Source organism: Budorcas taxicolor, chromosome 16, assembly GCF_023091745.1.
Source record: "Budorcas taxicolor isolate Tak-1 chromosome 16, Takin1.1, whole genome shotgun sequence".
Taxonomy (NCBI): Eukaryota; Metazoa; Chordata; class Mammalia; order Artiodactyla; family Bovidae; genus Budorcas; species Budorcas taxicolor.
Genome location: NC_068925.1, coordinates 74,520,513 through 74,538,776, shown reverse-complemented (window position 1 = coordinate 74,538,776; position 18,264 = coordinate 74,520,513). Strand labels below are relative to the sequence as shown.

The 18,264-nt window shown below is 42.9% G+C and overlaps 1 protein-coding gene across 1 annotated transcript in view; it reads right to left on the bottom strand.

Moving 5' to 3' along the window:
* C16H1orf74 (chromosome 16 C1orf74 homolog) overlaps nt 1-18,264 on the bottom strand; it is a 104,760-nt gene continuing 86,496 nt past the window's right edge. Inside the window, exon 3 of the mRNA XM_052653679.1 lies at nt 1-138. The gene's annotated coding sequence lies outside the window, so the exon portion shown is untranslated. The remainder of the gene's footprint in view (nt 139-18,264) is intronic.

The window sequence follows — 18,264 nt, the reverse complement described above, 5'->3', positions numbered from 1 at the left end:
TGGCGCCTCCTGGCTGCAAGCTCAGTCCTAGCATAAGGGCCTTCTTGGCCCGCGTTTCACCTTCTTGTATCAGGTGGCAGTCCTGATTCAGGTCTTCTGGCTCCTCCCAGAAACCAGCCAACTTCTGAGCAGGAAATCCTGCCCCTCCCCAGAGTGGAAAACCGCAGAGGAAGAGAGAGATGAAGCAGAAGGGAAGGCAGAGGAGGAGGGAGAGGGAGAGAAAGAAGCAAAAAGAAAAACGAGATCAATAAAAAGAAGTCAAATTTGGTTGAAATCCCAAGGTAAGACTTTTTTAAAATCACAGTAATATACAATAGCATCACCATTTGTGTCAGGGCCTAGTCCATAGTAGGTCCTCAGAAAAACTGCTGTTGAAATAATGCATCTATTTGGGATAAACTGGAGGGCTGGGCTGAAAGAGACTTCAATGTCAAATGCTGGTCAAAAACAGATAACAAAAAACCCAAGAGAAATGCCCGATGAGCTTTGCACTGTGCAAGGAGGAAAGATGCGATAAAACACAGATGGGACCAGATGTCTGTTACTGGCACTGAGCACATTCTGATCATTTTGGGACAGAAAGCTAAGTTGGAACTAAAAGTTGCAAAAATAGTTTTAAAACTGTCTGCATGGTCTGTTGAAATCATACAAAGATTGCAGGTTGTGTTTTTATAAACTGGCTTTAAAGCGATGACAGAGCACAAACACTCAGCTGTATCTTGGGAATTGCTAACAGTGGCGATACCTGCTTTTTGCGTCCAGTTATCCGCTAGTTTAATATTTTTAATATTGAGATCCAGAGCTTTGAATAAGGCATGTTTTATCTCAAAGAGTCTTGTTCAAAGGACTAAGGGAGGCCTAAAGTGATCTATCAAAATTCTTTCTGTGCTGTTCGTCTATTCCTTAATCCCAGTCCAGCCTGCTGCTCAGGATACTGAACTTCTGAGCCTTAAAAGCATCTGATCAGACAGAATCCAAACACCCTGGTTTCAGGTCCATTAGAGACCCTCCACACCCCCATTTACCCAAATCCTCCCTTGCCATCAACAGACAGTACCACCCAGAAGGGTTCAGTCAGTTGAGGGGATTAAAAACTGCTAAACCTACGCTTTGGAAACTGCTTATAGACGACGCTGGTGTGTTTTCACAACAGTTGACTTTGAAGAGTCCTGCTCCCCCAAATTTTCCAACAGAGCTTACCAATTCAAAGAGACACACTTGAATTTTTTTTTCTTTTAGTGCCAGTATTTTTCTTTGGGTTCTGTGTGAGTAAATCACAGTCAGAAGCTGAAAGAAGGGCGGGAGAAGTGAGGAAAGATGGAAGAATCTCACTTCTGCTTGCTTGCCAAAATTTGAAAGGAATTGCCTTTCCCTCTTATGTATGATATGAAAATAAAATCCAAAAATCCTAGCTCTTTCTTGATACTAATTTCAGTAGAGCTAAAAAGCTCCATGTATCCAATTTCCGAGCTGGAACAAATCTTAAATGTAATCTAATTTAATTCCTCTTGTTTGCCAGGTGAGGGAACTGAAGCCAAGACGGGCAGGGCCTTGTCCAAGGTCACATATATGTCAGTGAAGGAGAGGGAGACTGGAACTCAATTATGTTGGTTCCACCCAGGAGCCTTGCAAGAAACTTTATACAAAAGTGCCCCAAATACCCAAGAACTTATCATCACGGCATCTTCTGATTAAACAAAATAAAATATTCAGTTAAAAGATGCTTAAGTAATCCTTATCTGGCAGAAACAGAAAGAGGGAAAAGATTTTAATAGTTAAGCTTTTCTAGAATCTGTTTTACAACTGTTAGGAAACTGGAGCGAATAGAAGGGTTTAAGGCAGGTTTGTCAAGAAAGAGCTGGAATACTTTACAATCCTACTATTGAGCCAGCACTTTACATATCTTATCTCTTTATATAATCACATGGTATCCTCCTTTTATTAATACAAATAATTTCTTTTAATTTGCTCAAATTCACGGAGAGAAGAAGATATTACGGTTTTTGCAGCTTTCATTACTCGTCCCAGCATCATGCTAATGTGAATATTTATAGTTCAGTGACTCAGGCCTCTCCCCAAATTGACCCCTGCTCCAGCCACTTCAATCTACTTGAGGTCACTCTGAAATCTCAACCTATCTCTAGAGTCCTTATCTAATCACAGACAGCTCCCTCCGCTGGGTACAGCCTTCCCCCAATTTCTTCATCTCCGTAACTTGTACTCATTCTTCAAAACTTAGCCCCAGGATCCCTTCCTCCCAGAAAGCTTTCCCACTGCCTCGGGCTGACTTGGCTACCCTACTCTTTCCCCGTAAGCACCCTATACACATTGTTATTACACAATTGTGACCTGAGATTTACTACTGCACTACAGCTATTATTATGCTACCGTGAGCTTTGACTTCCTTGCCTACCCTCCTTATACTTACCTTCCATCTCCTTGAAGGAAGACACCAGACATTTGCTCAGCTTGTACATTCCTGGCACCGAGCACATTGGAAATTTACTAGAGCTCAATAAATATCTGGGGAAAAAGGCTGAGTGAACAAATGAAAGATTCCCCCTTCTTTTCTTCCATTCAAATGACTTAATAAAAAGTCTCCCTCCCACAGTCTTGATTTTTGGGTATCTTGGGAGGAACAGAAGATGGCACTGCTATAGGCTTCTCAAAAAAGCCTATCAGGCTACGCAAAAGAGCTTCCTAGGGTTAAACATTCCAGTGGAACAAACATCTATTTCTACTCCCTTACAAAGTACACCGATCCCAGTAGAATAATGTGCATGCTATAAGGGACAGGAACAAAAGAGAACCAGCATGGAAACAATAGATGAGAAATGTCAACGCCCTTTCAGAAGATGGAAAGTGAACAGATGAGGGATAAGTGACTTGGCCAACTGGAGACTATTGAACCCCAACAGCCCCTGGTAGGAGGGCAATGAGAAGCCACAGAGCCCAGGAGAATCTCTAGGATCAGGGCACCAGAAACCTTCAGGCAGAGGAAGAGATGGGCCCTCCAAGAAGGAGGAAAGTTTATTTTCTGCAGAAATTGGCTAAAGAGGTGCCAGACTCAGGGACATCAGACACAGCAAAAGGTGGTTCAGGCATAGAGCTGGAAACAGGATGAGAGGAAGCCTCCACACTGAAAGATGAGATTGCGCAGCCCCTTATCCTGACTTAGCTCCCAAAACACACACAGCCCAACTTATACGCCTCTTCGTTCTCCTTACTCCAGCCCACTGTAGGCAGAGGAATGAACCATTCCTCCTTGGAGAAACTATACAACCAAAGGGAAAAAGATTATACATACTGATATTTGAGGGTCAGAAGAAATTACTAACAATAGCCCTTGACAACACTGATAGCCCCTCAGAGATAAAAGAAGGCAGTGTGTCCATCAATGAAGATCAAGCAGTCAGTGTTTTGTTTAAAAAAAAAAAAGTAGTCACACACAGACAGGAGCTTTGTAAAATAAAAATATAACAGGAAATTTAAAAATTAAAATGAAACACAGGAAGATAAAACTGACAAAATCTCACAGAAAGTAGGACAGAAAGGTTAAGAGATGAAAGTTAGGACAAAAAAAATAAGAAGTTTACAAGATCCAATCCATCCAGAAGCTCTGACATCTTCTAATAAGTCCAAAAAGAGAACACAGAGAAAATGGAGGGGAATATATTAACCAGAAAGATAATTTCTCCAAAATTTCCCATAATGAAAGATTTTAATTTCCATATTGAAAGGACCCAGTGGGTGTTCAACACAATGAACCAAAACAAAACACAAAACTGTCTCCTCAAAACACATAATTAGGAATGTTACAACACCAGGGGGTGGCGGCGGGGGGGAGGATCCCGAAAGTTCTAGAGAGAAGAAAAACAGCTCACAAAGCCAGATCAGGAGTCCAAACAGAAATTGAACTTCTCAGTATCCACACTGGAAGCTAGAAACTGAAAGGCAATACAGCAACGTCTTCCAGTTTCGGAAGAAAATAATCCTTCCTCAGCCAAACAATGAATCAGGACGAGGGTAAAGTAAGGACGCTGGCAGAGCTGACATCCTGGTCAGGGTCTGGTGGATCCAAGTCCATGCACAAGTGTTCGATGTGAAACAGCACCCCACATTCAGTTCCCTGTTATTCATGAGGAAGTAAGCCAAAAAGAGCTGGGGTGGTCAGGTGGATGGTAAAGGAGGTCCCAGTTACCAGCCTATCAAGCTCCTAGTCTGGATTGGAACAGGAGGACCCGGGGCTCCAAAACAAATGTCTCCGAGGGAAAAAATATATAGATTATCCAATTAATTGGACCCATTTATTTGAGCTGTATTGCTTTTACCAGAGGATTTGGAGAACATGACAACTGAGTAAGCAAACAAACAAAAATGAGACAATTATTAACTCCTGGTGGGGGGAGAGGGCATAGAGGAAAACAAAGAAACGCAATCACAGTACAGCAAACTGTTGAGCTGCAAAAAAAAATCAGTCATCATAATATGAACACTGACTAATGATTTAATTAAAATTGTGATTTAATAGTGTTAGGAACCTAGCTGGAAGGGAATGAGCATCTGTGTGTGTTGTAAAATAAAATGGCAAGTCCTAATAGTCCTTAGTGGGAAATCAATAAATAATTTCTAATGTTACAAAATCAAGAACGGCAGTAAATGTTTTAAAATATGGAGTTAATCAGAGGAAGGAAATAGGATTTTAAAATGTGGTTGCCCTTGAAAGGGACCTGGGCATGGGGAAGGGAGAAGCAAGGGTTGCTGTTAGCATTATAAGCCTTTTGATATCATGTGACTTTGTATTATATTAATGAATACAAAAATTACTTGGAAAGGAAAGAAGAGAGAGAGGGGAGAAAAAGAAGGAAAGAAAGAAAGGAAATGACTCAGTCACAACAGCATCCATGGATTACATTCTATTACCACTCAACATGTTGATGGCTGGAGCCATTAAATTCAGTCTCAAACAAGCTCTACTTGAAATATTTACCTAACTACCCAGAGGTGTTTGCCAGTTTGTTTGTCTAAAGGCTACTTCAGAATCTCCTGGGCACTTGGCAAAAATACAGATTCCTGGGTCCCAACCTTGATGGCTCCCATTCCAGGGCCCGGGAATCTGCCCTTACCTCCCCCAGATGATTTAATTGCACAGCAAGTTTTAGGAATCACTGGACTGAAGCAGAAACTGAGCGCGTGGAGGGAGGGGTGGGGGATGGGGTTATGTGATTTTTGTGTAACTGTTTCTGTGTATATGTTGGTGTATTGTGAGCCCAGTCTTCTTCCTTCCTCCTTCCCTCTTTCATCTTCTCTTATCTTAACCCATAAACCCAAAAACCCTCTGGACTGAGATTTTTAAACCCCAGGAGTCTGTGCTTCCCAGGTGGCACAATGGTAAAGAAGCCACCTGCCAGTGCAGGAGACTCGGGTTCGATACCTGAATGGGGAAGATACCTTGTAGTAGGAAATGGCAACCCACTGCATTATTCTTGCCTGGGGAACCCCGTGGACAGATGAGCCTGGGCTATGCTCCATGGAGTCAGCACGCGCGTGTACGCACGCAGTCTGAGCTTTCTCGCCCAGCCCTGGGGCTCCCTCTGCTGGCAAACACCTGTCAAAACTCTTAACGTCCTAAACCTAGACGTTCCCCCTCCCTTGCTATAAGGCCCTTTTCCCAGGCTGTTTCCAAGACTTCAAACTTCATGAACGTCTCATCAGACAGAAAAGGAAAAATTCAACCAACCTGGGAAAGACATCTCCTGCTTTACAGGTGTGACTGTACACAGACCAGGAACAGCAGGAGGAGGCGGAAATGAGAATAAAAGCTACATACTGTGGCTAAACGTGAGGGAAAGGGGGCCTTAAGCGATTCAGCTTCCCACCTTCTTCCCCTCCCGCCCTCCAACAGAAATGGACAGATGGAGAAGTCAGATCCATGTGCCTCTCAAAAATCAAAAATCGAAGGAAGGAAACACATTAGGCTAAAAACTCGCTGAATTTAGAAGGAGGCCGCAAGAGTTCGATATCCACCCTCGCCTTATTTCCTTGAGTCTCTGCATGCCCAGTCCTCGGACCCTGTAAATCTTGCCGCTCCAGTGATTCACTAGTCAGGGACTCTGTCGGATCTTTCCCACAAGCTGAAAACACGCTCACCCCAACGCTGTGTCTGGGACAGAGAAAATACTCAAAACCATTTAAATGAAACCTTAGCTCACTGCTGTCCTAAAGATCAGAACCCTCCTTCAGATCTGCACATCCCGCAACCCAACCTCCTCAAAATCTCCTCTCCCCGACACTCACACTAAAAACGTTCTTTCCTCAAATACATCCCTCCTCAACCCATAGCGTTCCGGCCTCAGCGCCTTCAGAGCCCTGACGGGCCTCCAGTTCAGCTCAGTTCAGTCGCTCAGTCATGTCCAACTCTTTAGGACCCCATGGACTGCAGCATGCCAGGCTTCCCTGTCCATCACCAACTCCCAGAGCTAGCTCAAACTCATGTCCATTGAGTCAGGGATGCCATCCAACCATCTCATCCTCTGTCATCCCCTTCTCTTCCCACCTTCAATCTTTACCAGCATCAGGGTCTTTTCCAATGAGTCAGTTCTTCACATCAGGTGGCCAAAGCACTGGAGTTTCAGCTTCAGCATCAGTCTTTCCAATGAATAGTCAGGACTGATTTCCTTTAGGATGGACTGGTTGGATCTCCTTGCAGTCCAAGGGACTCTCAAGAGTCTTCTCCAACACCACAGCTCAAAAGCATCAATTCTTCGGCACTCAGCTTTCTTGATAGTCCACCTCTCACATCCATACATGACTAGTGGAAAAACCATAGCTTTGACTAGATGGACCTTTGTTGGCAAAATAATGTCTCTGCTTTTTAATATGCTGTCTAGATTGGTCAGCGATTCCTATATCCAGACCCAATGTATTTTTGTCATCCTCCTTGACCTCTCAGAAGCTTCCACGCTGTGACCTCTGGCACCTCATAGAGACTACCCTCTGCCCACCCCCGCCCACCTTCCTGTTGACTCAGGTCCCCCTGCTCCCTGCGTCTCCTTGCCCCTTTCTACCTGTTCGCCTCTCCTGTAACATCCCACTGTACCCTTCGCCCTCTAGATGCGGTGTCATCTACTATGGTTTAAACTTTCGTTTATATGATTTCATTCTCCCAAAGCAATATATCTAGCCTAGACATTTCTCTTGACCTTCAAATATCTAACAAGCATCTTCATCTGTATGTATGAGTCAATTTCCATTAAACACTCAGAAAATGCTTTCTAGCATCTAACATATGCAAGCACTGTGCTAAGCATGGGAGATACACTGGCCTCTCAGACCTGTGTGTAATTGGGAAAAAAAAAAAAAATGAGCAACTGTGACTACAAAGTACTGGGAGCTGTGATAAGAGAAACACCCAGTGCTTGGGGAGCATCTTACATGTCCAAGAGAGGGTGACTTTGAAGAACCTGAATGGTAAGAAGGATAGGGGTAGGAATGGTGAGAGATTCCTGGGAAAGGATTTCAAAGTTTCTAAGGAGCTTGCACAGCTAATGAGTTTGAACTTTAAGAACAATAAGGAGCCAGTGAAGAAGAACTGGGTGCATTAAAGCCCACAGGGCACTTCTACAGTTTTGGCAACAGTCAGGTCTCCATTTGGATGGCAGGCCAATAAGGCTTTTACTTTATTGTTGCCCCATAAGTTATTTATGGCTTCTTCTATTCTTTTGTGCATATCAAATGTTTCACAAACTTTTTTTTTTTTAATATATCAATGGATTGGAGAAGGTGGGGTAGGCAGAGAGAAGAGTGAGGAGGCTGCTAAAGCAGGAAGTAGCAGTGGCCCAAGTTAGGAGAGTCATAGTGAGGGTGAGGATGGGGAAATGGTACTAGAGATATCTGGGAGATAGAATCGACTGGGCTTGGTGAGAAATGGAATGTGGAAAGATGGAGAGAGAGGAGTAAAGAAGGATTTCCCAGGTTCTGAAGCATTAACTGGGAAGATGGTGAAGCCCTTGACTGAAACACATCACAAAGTCACTAGAGAACAGTTTGGCAGTTTCTTTGAAAGTTAAATATAAATTTACCACATAAGACTTTGATGCCAGTGTTCCTAGAACACTATTCATCATGGCCAAAGAGTGGAAATTCTAAATGTCTGTGAATCAGTGAATGGGTAAACAAAATGTAGTATATCCATACAATGAGAAATGACTCGGCAATAAAGCACCGATACATGTTACGACAAGGATGCAAGGATGAACCTCAAAACCATGAGCCAAAGCAGCCAGGCACAGAGGATCACGTATTATCTGACTCCACTAATATGAGAGATGGAAACTAGACTACTGGTCGGCCACATCTGGGCAGAGGGACAGGAAGTAATTGTAAATGGGCAAGAGGAATCTTTGGGGGGTGATGGAAATGTTTTAAAATTGGATTGTTTTGATAGTTTCCCAACTCTGCAAACTTGTTTAAAAAAAAAAAAACCATTGAATTGAACACTTATCATGAGATGCTTTTCTGGGCTATAAATGGTGCTTCCCAAAAGCTGTTTAAAAATAATAATAATCAGGGCAGTTTGGGCATGCTGAGCTTGAGGTGTTCAGGAGGCATGAACAGAGAGAGGTTGAGTAAACAGGTGGTTATGCGACCTGAAGCTCAGGATACAAGGCAGTACAGGAGAGAGAGCTTTTCAATGCACATTAGCTTAAAGAAAGTGACCGGAACCCCAAGAATGAGGGGAAATGCCCAGAGAAGACAGAGAAGGACAGAATGAGGAGAGAAGCAAGACTAACCCCAAAATTCAAGGGATCCAGACCTCTAAAGGGCGGCTCCCGGTAGAGGAAGCAGTTAGAGAGGAAGGAAGAAAGCCCAGAGGCTATACATGGACAGAATCCCAGGGGAGAGGAGGCTTGGGAGCAGGTGCAAATCTCCGGAGCTGCAAGCCGCCTGGGGACACAGCCAGACCCAGCACCCCAGCACCGGGAGGGGGAAGTGTTGATGGAGAGACTGAGGCTGGATTGCTGAGCCCGAGGTGGGCAGGTGAACCAGAACGCTCAGCCCAAGGCTGGGAGGGGTGTAAAAGGCCAGTGAACAGGAAGCGTTCTAGGATGCAACGAGGGTGCAGAGGCTTCGCGTAAAAGCCAGAACCACCGATTCCAGTGGTTCAGGTAGATGGCCTTCAGGGGTGTGGTTCCTGCCGGCTTCTCCCCATGTAACCGTACCCCTTACAACTCAGTGGTCCCTCCATGTGGAATTGTTTGCAGTTTCCCAAACACTCCCTTCTCTTCCACACCTCCTTCTCTTTTCTCACACAGCTCCCTCTGCATCCCATTTCATTGATTACCATGTCTGTCTCCTTCTTCAGGCTTGGAAAGCATTTTGCTTTTTCATAGGTCACAGGACCTGATCTGTTCAGTTCAGTTCAGTTCAGTCGCTCAGTTGTGTCCGACTCTTTGCGACCCCATGAATCGCAGCATGCCAGGCCTCCCTGTCCATCACCAACTCCCGGAGGTCACTCAGACTCACGTCCATCGAGTCAGTGATGCCATCCAGACATCTCATCCTCTGTCGTCCCCTTCTCCTCCTGCCCCCAATCCCTCCCAGCATCAGAGTCTTTTCCAATGAGTCAACTCTTCGCGTGAAGTGGCCAAAGTACTGGAGTTTCAGCTTTAGCATCATCCCTTCCAAAGAAATCCGGAACGCCCTAAATAAATATTAGTAGATTAAATCAGTCAGCCGCCATGTGGCATGTACCCTTCTCCTTTGCTACTGGCCCTGTTGGGGGCTGTCTGCGGCTGGGTGGCTGGGTCCGCCTGTGATGAAGGTACATACGGTGTTCTCACCTCTGCTCTCAGTAGCTACTACGATCAAGGATACTTTGTCCATAACGTGAGGTACAATCTCCCAATGTCCCCAAGGTTCTGGCCACTTCTAAGACTGCCAGCAAAAAGCACGGAACACCCAGTTAAATCTGACTTTCAGATAAACCATGAATAATGTTTTAGCATAAATATAATCCATGGAATAGTTGAGATTATACAGATCCCAAAATAGGATGTGTTGCCTATCTGCAATTCAAATTTGACTGGCTGGCCTGACTTTCTATTTGCTAAATGTGGCAACCCTACTTCTCCCCAGAGGGAAGTGGCCTCCCTCTAACACTGCAGTCACTGGCACCCTAAGCAACCTGCCTAGCAGGGGCTCCTATGCCCACCTGACGTGCTTCCTGAAAACCAGGCTGAACAACCAAGAGGAAACACTGAGGGGCTGAAGCTGTGCAGCAGCTTTGCCGGTCATTCCCCTCCGCTGTGTGGGCCTCTCTCATGGTGCCTGATTGCTACCAAGTCTCCCCAGACTTCCTGGGGAGTGATTTTTACGGTTACGTGTGAGGCTCCTGAGAGCTCCAGTGCACATTCGCATGCCACGGGCCAGCGGAAAACGTGCAGAAGCGCAAGGCTTGTTCAGAATTGTCTCTGCCTGCTCCACTGAGGGGAGGGGATCAAGCCAGACTCCAGGCCTTCTTTCCCAAGAGGCTCTCAGCTCTCTTAGGCAAACAGACACCAGCTAGTCTGCCTCACCAGTCCCCTGTCACCCAACTACGCGTGACCAGCAGGGTCAAGGCGGCGCGTGCAGGGCAGGTTATCCCATCTCTAGTTCATTTTCCTGCATCTGAGCTTCCATTAGTTGGATAATATGAGTAAATCTGTCTATTAGGGATAGTGTCCTGCAGAAGGGCTGAGAAACAGAACTTTCCCTCTTGTTAGGCAGACTGGAGAGGGAAAAGAAGGGGGTTGGGGGTGGGGAGGGCAGGAAGTCCACGTTATCAGACAAAATGATGTAAAATGATAGTTGTGTCGACAAAAAAAAAATAATAATAATCAGCTAGCATAAGAAAGAAAAGGAAAATTTTATTTGAGCCAAATTTGAGGATTATAAACTGGAAATAGCATCTCGGAAAGCTCTGAGAATTGTTCCACCTGTTAGAATTCAAGGTACAGTTATGTAAGTTTTCTGAGAGAGAGGCATTATATTGATGCCCAATGAATGACGCACTAGTGACAGTTTACATAAGCCAGATCTAAGCGCCATGAAGAAATGTTATCTTTAAGGAATTGTCCGACTGACGCTGGGAGACTATGGCTCTTTGCAGCTGAGCAGGTATGTCAGTCGATGGGGGCGTTTTGGTCGATGTGCAATGCAGATATACGATGCCTAGTGGGAGGAAAGGGGAGGCCAAAGGATGGAGAAGACTTTTTTTGTTTAAATTTTCCTCATCTTGCCATGAAAGATGAATTTTATTTCTCAGCTGTCTCCCTGGCTAGGAGCAGATTTTGGTAGCCATGGCGCAGACTTGCTGCGCTATTGCTTCAGTCATGTCTGACTCTTGTGACCCCATGGACTAGAGCCTGCCAGGCTCCTCTGTCCATGGGATTTCTCAGGCAAGCATACTGGAGTGGGGTTGCCCTTTCCTGACGGCACAGACCTAGCAGTTCTTAACGGAAAAAAAAATATCAGACCTGAGGAACCAGATCGGGGTGGGGAGCAGGGCGGGAGGACCGAGGGAAGGGGAGACGTTTATGCTTCCTACAACATTATGCTAAGATCCCTTCCTGTCTTAACCTGTTATTTTCCCAGGGAAGGCAGAACCTCCAAACATAGGGTTCACCCACCTTTTACTCCAAGGTCTGCCCACTCACGGTTCCACTGGCAGGATGAGTTTTCAGAGGGAAGAGACTGCTTCCTTAACAAAGCTATCAAACAGTTCCAAAGAGCACTCCAGCCGCAGCTGCCTCAGAAATGACAGGTGCTCCATTTGTGATCTTCATGTTATACCAAGTGCTCAGGAATTGCCCTGTGGCTGCTCCTGACCTCTTTTCCCCTCCGTGTTTTTCTTGACCTCATTCATTTAGATGGGGGTAATCAAGTCAGAGAGAATTCCTGGCTGGGCTCAGCCATGCACCTTCAGCTGAAAGTGACTCATTCTATGTGGGGTTTTGACCATGCGTGGGTCATGCCGAGGGCATTTCACTGAAAGCCTGCTCTGAAATGTAGGTGGTCAATGCCTTACAAAGGAGGAGCAGCATGAAGGAATGAACAGTTCAGGTTCGCTGCTATGGCAGTGAAAGAAACTTTACTTGATTTGTGAAAATCTAATCCGAACAAGTGCTAGGTGAAACATTCATATTTCCTTTTGTCTTTTTTATTATTAATATTTGTTAGTTTTCAAATTGTTGAGCACCACAGAAGAGGATTAGGGGGCAGGGGGTTGATCACTTCTGGACAAAATGCTAAATCTCAGTGACTTCCCTAGATTAAATCAGGCTCCAGAAAGATAGCAATGCTCTCTTTGCTGCAGTGCCTTGCAAACACTAAAACAGCAAAATTTCACTGAATGCCTATTTGGAGCAAAGTTAGCAGGAGATGAAGAGAGACAAAGATGAAAAAGACATAATCCATGACCTCCAGGAGTTAACAAGCTAATGAGAGGACCAGCCGTGTAACTATAAACACACAGTGGATCCAAGTAATGGGATCCAAGCGTGGTCCCCTGGTTCCCTGAGACCCTCTTGGAAGTTTGAAAGGTCAAAACTGTTTTCATAATCATATTAAAACATTATTCACCCTCTTTCCTTCTCCTTCTCTGTTGAGTTTCCCTAGCCTACGAGATGTATAATAATACAAAGCTTAACACATGGATGCATCTGTATTCTTGAGTTAAAACAAGAAATTCTCAGTTTCAATTTCTAATACATCTATATCAATAGGTAAAACCACATATGTAAAAATTCTTTGAGAGCCTTGATGATTTTTAAGATTGTTAAGAGGATCCTTAGAAGATAGAGTCAAGATGACGAAATAGAAGGAAGCAGAGTCCGTGCCTCCTCACAACTGGGGCACCTACTAGGCACTGGCCAGGGAGCTCGGACACCTAAGGGGATGGGAGGAACCCCTATGTGAACTAGTGGGATGTGAGGTGTTGGGAGGAAAAGAAATAGAAGTGGACGGGACCGGGCCCTCTGAGGAGTGGCGGAGGGAGGTGAGAGGTGCCCATAATTGGAGTGGCCCACTGACTGCAAGGGCATCAGCGGGGGCAGGGAAAGGACCTTCACAGGGTGGGAGGATCAGACAGAAACTTGGCCAGCATTTCCCCTGCCTCCTTGGGCCCCAAGGAGCTCACTGGGGTCCCAGCCTGAACTGCTGCTCTCCAAGGCCCCCTCCAGTAGTGCTGAGCCTAAACCCCACCCCTGCCACCCCAGGACCTTTCCTAGCAGCACTGGTCCTAAACCTAGCCCCCACCCTACCTAAGACCCACCCCCACCTAAGACTCACTCCTCCAACCCCCATAGCCAAGGCCTTTTCCTTTGGGGTATTTTTGTTTTTAGTTTTTATAGTTGTTGTGGTAGTGGTAGGTCACCTTATTGTTGTTTCATTTATATTTTTATTTTTCTCTAAAGAATGTATTTTTTAATTTTTCTAATTTTATTTTTTATTCTTTGTTATTGTGTATGTGTTGTTTGTTTTTTTCTGCAATGCTGAGCAGCTTGCAGAATCTTGGTTCCCAGGCCAGTGACCAGGCCTGATCTCCTATGGTGGGAGTGCCAAGTCCAAACTGTTAGACTAACAGGGAACCTCAGACCCAGGGAATATTAATCAGCATGAATTATCCCGGACGTATTCATCTCGGCACCAAGACCTGGCTCAGTCCAACTGAGTGCAAACTCCAGCGCTGGATGCCTCAAACCAAACAACCAGTACGACAGGAACACCCCTGTCCCACCCATCAAAGAAATGAGATGACAAAAATCTATGTTACAGACAAAGAAGCAAGGTAAAAACCTATAAGACCAAGTAAATGAAAAGGAAATAGGCAACATACCTGAAAAAGAATTTAGAGTAATGATAGTAAAGATGATTCAAAATCTCAGAATGGAGGCACTGACTAATAAAATACAAGAAATATTTAACAAGGACCTAGAAGATCTAAAGAACAAACAATGATGAATAACACAGTAACTGAAATTTAAAAATACACTAAAAGTAATCAATAGCCAAGTAACTGAAGCAGAAGAACAGATAAGTGAGCTGGATGTGAGAGGATAGAAAGATACTCCATGCAAATAGAAATCAAAAGCAAACTGGAGTAGCAATACTCATATCAAATAAAACAGACTTCAAAATAAAGATTGCTACAAGAGGTATGGAAAGACACTACATAATGATCAAGGTATTCATCGTTGACTTTTTAAATAAATGCATAATTTGAGAGCTGTGAGTCAAGTTTTCTCTGGGGCAAAAGGAGGACAATAACCTAGGAGACAGCACCTCAGATAGCTCTGAGAAACTGCTCCAAAAAATTAGGGGGAAAGGTGAGTATATATGTGATTTTGAGGAAGGGGGAGTACATGCAATCTCATGAAGGTCACTGCTAGTCACAAGAAGCAGATATCACCATGAAGGATTTCAGAGCTTTTCTAGATAATGAGGAGATACAAGAATTGGAGTACCTGTTTCTGTTCCCCAACCTGAACTCTTTTCAGGAGGTGTTGAAAATCAGGTGTTCAGCTGAAGCAGCTTGTATAGAGGTAGATGGCAAGTGCCAACTTGTAGTTGACACATCCAAGAAGAAATTAACAATTATAAATATTTAAGCACTCACATAGGAGCACCTCAATATATAAGGTGAATATTAACAGCTATAAAAGGGGAAATCAACACTAACACAGTGGTAGTGTATTAAAAGTGCACTTTAACACTGCACTTACACTAACGGACAGATCATCCAGACAGAAATAAATAAGGAAACCCAAGCTTTAAAGGACACAGTAGACCAGCCAGATTTAATTGATAAAGACATTTCACCTGAAAGCAGAAGAATACACTTTCTTCTGAAGTACACACAGAAAATTTTCCAGGATAGATCACATCCTGGGTCACAAATCAAACCTTGGAAAACGTTTTAAAATTGAAATAATAACAAGCATCTTTTCCAGCCACAATGCTATTAGATTAGAAAGCAATCACAGGGGGGAGAAACTGTAAAAAAAACACAAACACATGGAAGCTAAACAGTGCACTGATGAATAATCAAGAGATCATTGAAGAAATCAAAAGGGATTTTTTAAAAATACACAGAAATAAATGACAACAAAAATACAATGATCCAAAACCTATGAGACACAGAAAAAGCGGTTATAGCAGGTACGTGTAATAGCAATTCAATTACACCTCAAGAAACAAAGAAAACTCTCACATACACAATCTAACCTTACACATAAAGCAACTAGAAAAAGAAGAAAAGCCAAAATCCAAAGTCAGTAGAAGAAATCATAAAGATCAGAGAGGAAATAAATGAGATAGAAATAAATAAAACAATAGCAAAGATCAATAAAACTAAAAAAGTTGGTTCTCTTGAGAAACAAAATTGATAAGCCTTAACCAGAATCGTCAAGAAAAAAAGAGAGAGAACTCAAATCAATAAAATTATAAATGAAAAAGGAGAAATTACAACTGACACTGGAGAAATACGAAAGATCATAGGAGACTACAATAAGCAAATATATGATAATAAAATGGACAATCTGGGAAAAATAGACAAATTCTTGGAAAGCTACAACTTTCAAAGACTGAACCAGGAAGAATTAGAAAATGTAAACAGATGAATCACAAGTGATGAAATTAATACAGTTGCTGGGGGCCAGCATGAGGAACTCCGCCCATGGCAAATGTCATGAGGAAGGAGGCTTGGCATACGCAAAGGCGTGATCAAGCCTCAGGTAACCCCCTGTTCCCGAGCATCTACCCCCAAAATCAGAGTCTGTTTTATGCTCTCACCTACACCTCTGACTTTACGGGGGGCTCTCCCCCATCACCATTTCTCTCGGAGAAGGAGTTAATGTGCAGCTCCAAGTCAATAAAAATTCCTGGGCGTGACAAGAGTGTTTCAGCTTACGGACTCCTCTGAAGGTTATCTAGCCCACCTGTATAGGTTCGTCCGGCTACATGTGATTGTTTACAGCCTCCCAACCTGAGAGGCATGAGATGTTTTAGACTTACTACAGGCAAATTATTTTGGGAAATTGTCAGTATAGTGGGTTGGTTAGAAATTATATTGGTGAAGGGTTTTTTCATTTGTTGTGCCAATAATTGCTGCTAATTCCCCGCCCTGGGTGGGACAAGTGTGTCTCAGGTCAAACCTCTCAGCTGACAGACTAGCTTGTGTGACAGGATTATCCATACTCCTGCCACTACCGCACATGATTGTTTACTACCTCTCAACCATAGACAGCACAGAGAGTTTTGGAATATTTTGAAAGTCTTAATTAGCATAGGGCTTTTCTCATTGTTGAGTCAATGATTGCCACCAGGCCTCCATATCCTTAGGCATCTGGGAATATATTAATCAATGTATTTGGAATATAGAAAAGGAAATACAGTAGTTTTTAAGGTTAGCAATACTAGACTTTTTGAGTTAATGAATTTTCTCTTTTGTAATAGATCACTGTACTTTGTTATAAATCACTGTGTCCTTGCTATGTAAAAATGTAACTTTATCACTATCTTAAAACTAAATAGATCTTAAGGGGAGCATTAGTGAAAGGATTTTCATTTGTTGGGCTGATGTTTGCTGCTAAATCTCCATATTCCCTGTCCTTATAATGAATATAACTAACATATAGGAGAAATAAGTATTAACCTTTAAGATTAATCATGTTAACCTTGGGTTAAATAAATTCCTTTCTTGATTGTAACTCACTACACCCTCACCCTATAGGAATGCAACGTTATTTGGAGGGTGGTGCCTGGTTTAAGAAAAAACACCCTTGGAAGAAATAAGTTTTTTGGTTATCAGAAAGAAAGGATCATAAAATGTCAGCAGGTCTCATGGCCAGAAGATGATGTAAAATCCCTAAGACCTTTTTATGTGAAGCGCCTGATTTTGATAAAGGTCAGGACTGCTGACCCCCACGTGACTCTGTATTCATCCCTATGTGTAACAAAAGGTATATAAGCAAACCCCAAAATAAAGAAATCGGATCAGTTTCCAGAAAGACTGATTCCCCCATGTCATTTCTTTCTTGCTCCCTGTTTTTCTGGCTGAATTCCCATCTGGAGCATGGATGCTGTTCCACGTAAACCAAGTTATTCACCCATCTTTTTCTCCACTAATTTTCCTACTACACTATCCATTTCTAATCTCTCTATATATCTGTAATTAAATATGTATTTTTCCAAGGACGCCAACTCTGTCCCCACCTTCGAATCACCCTGGATCCACCGGGGCTGGACCCCAGCAAACAGTAATTTAAAATTTTCCAACAAACAAAAGTCCAGGACCAGATGGCTTCCCAGGTGAATTCTATCAAACATTTAGAGAACAGTAACACCTATCCTTTTCAAACTCTTCCAAAAAATTGCAGAGGGAGGAACACTCCCAAACTGGTTCTACAAGGCCACTATCACTATGATACTAAAACCAGACAGAGATATCACACACACAAAAAAGTATAGATCAATATCACTGATGAATATAGATGCAAAATTCCCCAACAAAATATTAGCAATCCTAATCCAATAATACATTAGAAGAATCATACATCATGATCAAGTGGGATTTATCCCATGGATGCAAGGATTTTTCAATATATGCAGATCAATCAATGTGATACACCATATTAACAAATTGAAGAATAAAGACCATATGATCATCTCAATAGATGCAGAAAAAGCTTTTGACAAAATTCAGCACCCATTTATAATTTAAAAGAAACAAAAAGCTCTCCAGAAAGTAGGCACAGAGAGAAACTACTTCAACATAATAAAGATCATACATGACAAACCCACAGCAAACATAATTCTCAATGGTGAGAAACTGAAAGCATTTTCTCTAAGATCAGGAACAAGACAACAAAGGCCACTCTCACCACTATTTTTCAACAAAGTTTTAGAAGTCCTAGCCATGGTGATCAGAGAAGAAAAAGAATAAAAGAAATTCGAATTGGAAAAGAAGTAAAACTATCACTGTTTGCAGATGATATGATTCTATACATAAAAATCTTAAAGATGCCACCAGAAAGCAACTAAAGTTAGTTAAAGAATTTAGTAAAGTTGCAGGATACAAAATTAATGCACAGAAATATCTTGCATTCTTATACACTAAAACAATGAAAATCAGAAAGAGAAATTAAGGAAACAATACCATTTACCATCTCAACAAAAAGAATAAAATACCTAGGAATTACCCTACTTAAGGAGGCAAAAGACCTG